Source organism: Lissotriton vulgaris, chromosome 11, assembly GCF_964263255.1.
Source record: "Lissotriton vulgaris chromosome 11, aLisVul1.2, whole genome shotgun sequence".
NCBI lineage: Eukaryota > Metazoa > Chordata > Amphibia > Caudata > Salamandridae > Lissotriton > Lissotriton vulgaris.
This window is the reverse complement of record NC_141699.1, coordinates 507,401,087-507,407,086: the sequence shown is the minus strand read 5'-3', so window position 1 is coordinate 507,407,086 and position 6,000 is coordinate 507,401,087.

Here is a 6,000-nt window from a genome sequence, read left to right as displayed (position 1 = left end):
CTTTTTCCAAATCTTCTAAGTTAACTACATCCTCCTGAGCTTGTTCCATGGCTCTTTCCACTTCATCCATAGCAGTGGCAGCTTCATTTTGAATAAGTGGTCCTCTTAGTGGATCCTGACTTAATGAAGCAGAACTCTGACTGTCTTGAGAACTGTCTCTAGCAATCTCTGCTGCAATTGTAGCTTCTTGCTGTATTTCCTCATTCAACATTTGCAGATAATTTGAAAAACCAGAACATTCTATGGTATCCTTGGTTGCATTGAAGGAATCTTCATAACTGGGAAAATCTCCAAGTAGTTCCTCTTCTATACGCCATGGCTTAAAGAGTTTCAAAAGAGCTAAATAGTAAAATTCCCTTTCGTCAGGAGATTTGCAACTTAATTTCCGATGATTAATCAAATTACCTTTTCTTTGTTTCACCAGACATCCTTCACATCCAATTACAGCATATACTCCTTTATTGATATTTTCTGTGATGTTCCTCTTAAAAGTATAGCTTTGCAGAGCTTCATAGAGACAAACGTTCTCAAGATGACTACTTCTATTTGGATAGTATGTATACAACATGTTTGTCTTCAAAATGTCTGTACTGTTTGGTTATTTCTCTGCCAAATACTCAATTTCTTGTACAGATTTCAAAACTCGGTTTCGTGTTGTAGTAAGACCTAGACTCACCCAAATGATTGTTCTAGATTTGGCATATAGACTTGCTGATGATAACCGATCAGAACATTCATATGCTCCAATTTCTCGATGCAACAACATCTTCAGACTGTAACTGTACAATTTCTTACTGAGACTCTTTTCATGTGAAATTTCCTCCCACATTTCCTTCAGTTCCGTCTTTTCTGATTTTGTGATATAAGACGTCACATATCGAGCCACAGCAATAGAGTTGTCAGCAACATATTCAATATCCATGTTAGCATTCCACATGGACAAAATGACTGGGTTGTAGTCATTTATGTATTTGGACTCTTCATTTCTTCTTAAGTTGTATGTATTTTTCGGTGATTTTCCTGTCACAGTATGTCGCAGAGAAGACATAAAAGTGTTCACTCTTCCTTTAGATATTATTGGTCGTGGAACTCCAAAACGACATTTTGTGTAGAACTTGTCCTTGGATTTGAACTTTCAACGACAGTATTTTGCACAACGGTGGGTTTGAAAGAGTAAAACTTGATGTCTTAAATTGTTTTCTTCTGTACTTTTTGGAACAGCACATGTAGAATACTGTTCAATGAAACTCATCACTTTGTCATCCGAATCTGTTCCAAATTTGGGTGCAACTTTGATCCATAGCAGCATATGTATGTGAGGAGCACCTCTTGCTTGATACTCCTTTCTCCAAAAGAAATCCAAAACCTCTCCAAGCGGAGGATTTTTTTTGTTTGTGATAAAAGACATCATAGCTTCAAACCTATGATTGAAATACCTGCATACATTAACTGGATCCAAAGAGCACAGTTCTCCAGGTGTCTTGTATTCTATATTTTCAATGTTTGCATTTGCCTCTCATAGAAATTGAAGTAAGTACAAGCATACTCAGCACAGCTTAGAGTGAGGAACCATGTAGGAGTTCCTAAGTTTCTTAGCATACATTTCAATTCCCCATGACAACGGTACCAATACTCGTTAGTACCAGGCTGACATGCCATGAGATTAATTAGGTGAGATTCCAAAATACTTTCTTGCAGTTTGACTTTATCCATAAAGTCCCTTGCTGAAACATTTTGCAGATGTACTCCACTTTTCAGTATATGGTTCACTGCATAAGAAAGTCCAGATAAGTCACTCTCAAACAGTAGATGAAACAAATATGGAATGCATTGACGAAACCTTGGATCTTCTGCATATAATCTTAAAGTCCGGTATTCAGATGCAGGAATTTGAAGAGGTCGGCCGTCATATTGTCCACCTTGACCTTTTGGAAATAACTGAGGAAAACAACAAGCTTCTATACTTTCTTCCCATACACTAATGGGACTTCCTTTTGCTTCTTTCATTTGAAACAAGTCAATAGCATTCCCCATTACTTTTTTGGAATGCAAAGGGTGAACACTATAATGTTCATAAATTTCTTCACTTCTAGAGACATCAACTTTTTCAATTTGTCCAGCTGAGAAATCACTGTCCTCTTTTACAGTTGTTTCCTCTTCTTCAATATATACATTTTTGTAGTAGTGATTGTTTTTTACCAAATACAACGTTGCCTTTTTGACTTTCCTAACATCTACTAATTCTTTCCAGATTTTTTTACTCTTTGTCGGAACACCATTAACTAGAATAACCAGAGGTTCCTCTTCTACTTTTTCTACACCACTTGTATCAATATTTTTCTTAAAATCTAGAGGCAAATAAACAACTCTTCCCTTTAATCCTCTCTGTAAATCTGAAGGAGGCAATTTCCCTGTCTTAGGCTCCATGCGAACAATAGCCTGAAAAGGATGCACACATTGAATCAGAATAGACTTATAGGTATTTAAATCCATCAATTCAGAAGGAATGTCTACCAACTCCAGATTATTATGAACAGCTCTAGCAGGCATTCTGTTTTCATTTAATTTATTATAACAATATTTACAAATACGTTGATCAGAACCCAAATCAAAACAATTTTCTACCAACAAAAAAGTTTCAAAATCCTTCAACTCATTATTATTTTCCATTTCACTTTTTACATATAAATCAACTAACCTAGTCTGATTCTTATAATGAGTTTGTCGACAACTCACACAAGACAAATTAGGCCTTTCACTTGAATTGACCTTAAACTTTGTAATTTCATGGTCACATTTTTCTGTACATGAAATCTGTACATTCTCTTCCACATTACCTTCTATTACTGTGTCAGTTTCTGCACTGTCCACTTTTTCACCAAAATAACAAAACTCAATTTCTTCACAAATGTTCTGCACATCTAATTTAGATCCATGCAAAAGAGCACTGTTTAACTGTTTTAGCTTAGGTGCTGGACTTTTTGGCATAATAAACCCTTCTCACTAATCTCCTCACTTTATTATGATGCACTGCTAACATCCTAAAATGGTGAAAAGCACTCTGACATACTTTTCTTAAAAGACAAGCCAGTGAATGCCCATGCAAACCTGTTTTTTCTCTCGCTCTGCAAGGATCTAACTCTTGCAACATTTTCATCTTTTGTTTTAGACTTTTCTTAGTATATGTCCGTAAGAAATTGCGAATCAAATCAATTGAATCCTGTCGCACGCTATAAATACTACTACAATTCCAAGTATACACTGGAGCCTTAGGACATCTCCCTAAAACTTCATCAGCTAACACGTCTTCTGCATTTCTAGGCACAATTTTTTCTTTTTCAACCGGACAACCGTCCTTCACCTCCTATGCTCGACCACTGGTGTCAACTGCATGCACCAAATCATTATGCTGAAAGTAACTCTCTTCATTAAAAAATGGCTCACAACTTGAACTATGCTTTCATTCTCCAGAAAAAACATCACAAAAATTAGTCCGATTAATTACTCTTTTCCACTTACATTTTGATTTCAAAACATTGATTACCTTAACTAGTGTAGGAATTCTATTGATTACTAAACTGAATAATTTTTTTTTCACTCCAAAAACCTGATCCACAATCTTCACTATACTTTTCTTTTTCTTGTAAACAGCAGTCTTCCTTTTATAATTCTTAACATTTTTAAATAAATTTAAAACAATTCTGTTATAAAACATTCGTCTATAAATGTCAATAAATTAATTTCTCCTTCTATTACTATAGACAATATCATCTCCTTGTACAGGTCTAACATTTTTTAAGCGCTCTGCTTTTTCTTTGTATTTACAGATGATTTTTTTCTTTGAAAGAATATCCAGATGTTTTTTACATCACGTTAATTTCCTAAAAAACTGCCTTGTTTGCTTACCAGGAGCATTCTTTTTTTCACAGAAGATTGTGTTTTGGATGAGACTTCTAATTGTGTTTTCTTGACCAATAAAGCATGTTTGTAACTTTTTCTACTTCTTTCCTTCGTCGGCATATTCTTTTATCTTTCTATAGATGATTACAATCTGGAGAACACCTTGGAGGGATAAAAATTAAATACTACACGATATTACACATACACAGTGTTATTCAACAAACACAATATTACAATACGTACTCATTGGAGACATCACTCAAACATGTTGACAGTGAATTAACAACAAACTACAAATAATCACAAAAACCCCTAGTATCAATGTGGCTCACAAGATACCTTTGCCACTGCTTTTAACTAGATCCAAAGGCCTGGCAACAATTTAGTCGCTCTAAAGCTTTAGTGGAAAAATACAGTGCCCATCTAAAGTTTTACCCGGCCCTGATTGGATTCTTTTGAACCAAAAACAGTGCGTCGACGCGTTTCGGTGCTGTACAATAGATTCTGTGGCACCTTCCTCAGGACTTCTTATTCTGGGGTTTCAAGGAACGGATGGTTGCACCATATCTGTAGGTATATTGGAAGAGATGTATATGATCAGATTACGTGCATCATATCTGTTTCTAATTCTCTTAAGTCAATGGGTATTCGCTCTTACTTTTTAAGAAGCATCTTGCTGCCAACCATCTATCGATTAGCTCCTATTATTATCTCGCAATTCTTATCTCATAGCACTACGGTAGTTACTTAGAGAAAATACATTCTGTCACTCCTGATTTAATGACAAATACTTCTGTCAGCTCAGTTTTATTTACATCAGACATTGATATTGCTTCAGGATATTTTTCACATTAGCCATAAAACTGTTAGGCAACCAATATCCTGTTCCCTCCGATTCGCTTTCAGTGTGGAAAACCTTTTACTTACGGGGGGACTTCCAAAACCAGGGACCTAAGGGCGGTAAAAAAAGATATAGTCTCACCCTCAAAGTCATGTGGTAGATGTACCAAGGTGGGGTCAGCTTGCTATCGCACTTTACTTCAGCAAGGCTTATTCTCGAAGCTTTCTGTCAAGTAATAATATCCTTGTGTTAGAGGTGGAGTCTACTGTTACCTACCAGCTAGAATAGATCTGTATATTGGCATAATTACCTTTCTCCTAAACTGGGAGCTCCTTATCTTGGGGTTTCTTCCTTTAAAGCTTTCTGTCAAATAATAATATCCTTGGGTTAGAGACGGAGTCTATTGTTACCTCTCCGCTAAATAGATCTGTATGTTGGCATAATTACCTCTCTCCTGAACTAGGAACTCCTTGTCTTGGGGTTTCTTCTTTTAAAGTTCTCAGGGATGTTTCCGATTTTCCGTGTATCTATAATGATAATACACCTAGTATATTTATCGTGCCTTAAATCTATGTCTTTATTTCATCTAAGACTACGTGATGAGGGTAACTTACCTTATGTAGTTTAAAACGTTCTTTGAACGGGCATACAGTGTCACTGGTCTATTCCAGAACTGGATATGTTCTGTTGGACAAAGATAAATATAACGCAATCATTATTACTAGTGTTTTTGGTACTAAGTGATTTCCTGCTGCTAGCTTAGTTATTGTGACCCATTCCCCTCTCTTTTTTGCTCTCCTATGTTGGCTGCTGTAATTCACCCTTATTCTTCTGTAGCATATGGTGGGCTGCTATGGTAAACCCTTCTCCTATTGGACATTTGAGGGGCTAGTGTTCCTTCATTTTACTGCTATATTTAGAAGGAACCCGTGTTGCCTGGCTGTTCCAGCACTGTTTGTTGTGCTGGAGCTGATTACATAGCTTAAAGGCAATTTGAAACTTGGAAACAGAGACCCACACTAGGGCAGAAATGGGTGTCCCTCCCTTCTGGTATTTGGCAATGTAGGGGTATTACAGTGGTCACTGGCTTAGATTCCCATTGAAGCCTTATGCTCCTGCTGTTTTAGTTACAAATTAAGTAGCTCCCCCTTGGACCTATGGGCTGGGGATGCACTTACCGGGATTGAGCTGTAGTTGTGCTTCTGCCTCGTTCTTCCACTCGTTCTAGTGTGTGGTGTTTGGAGCCTATATTTATATCC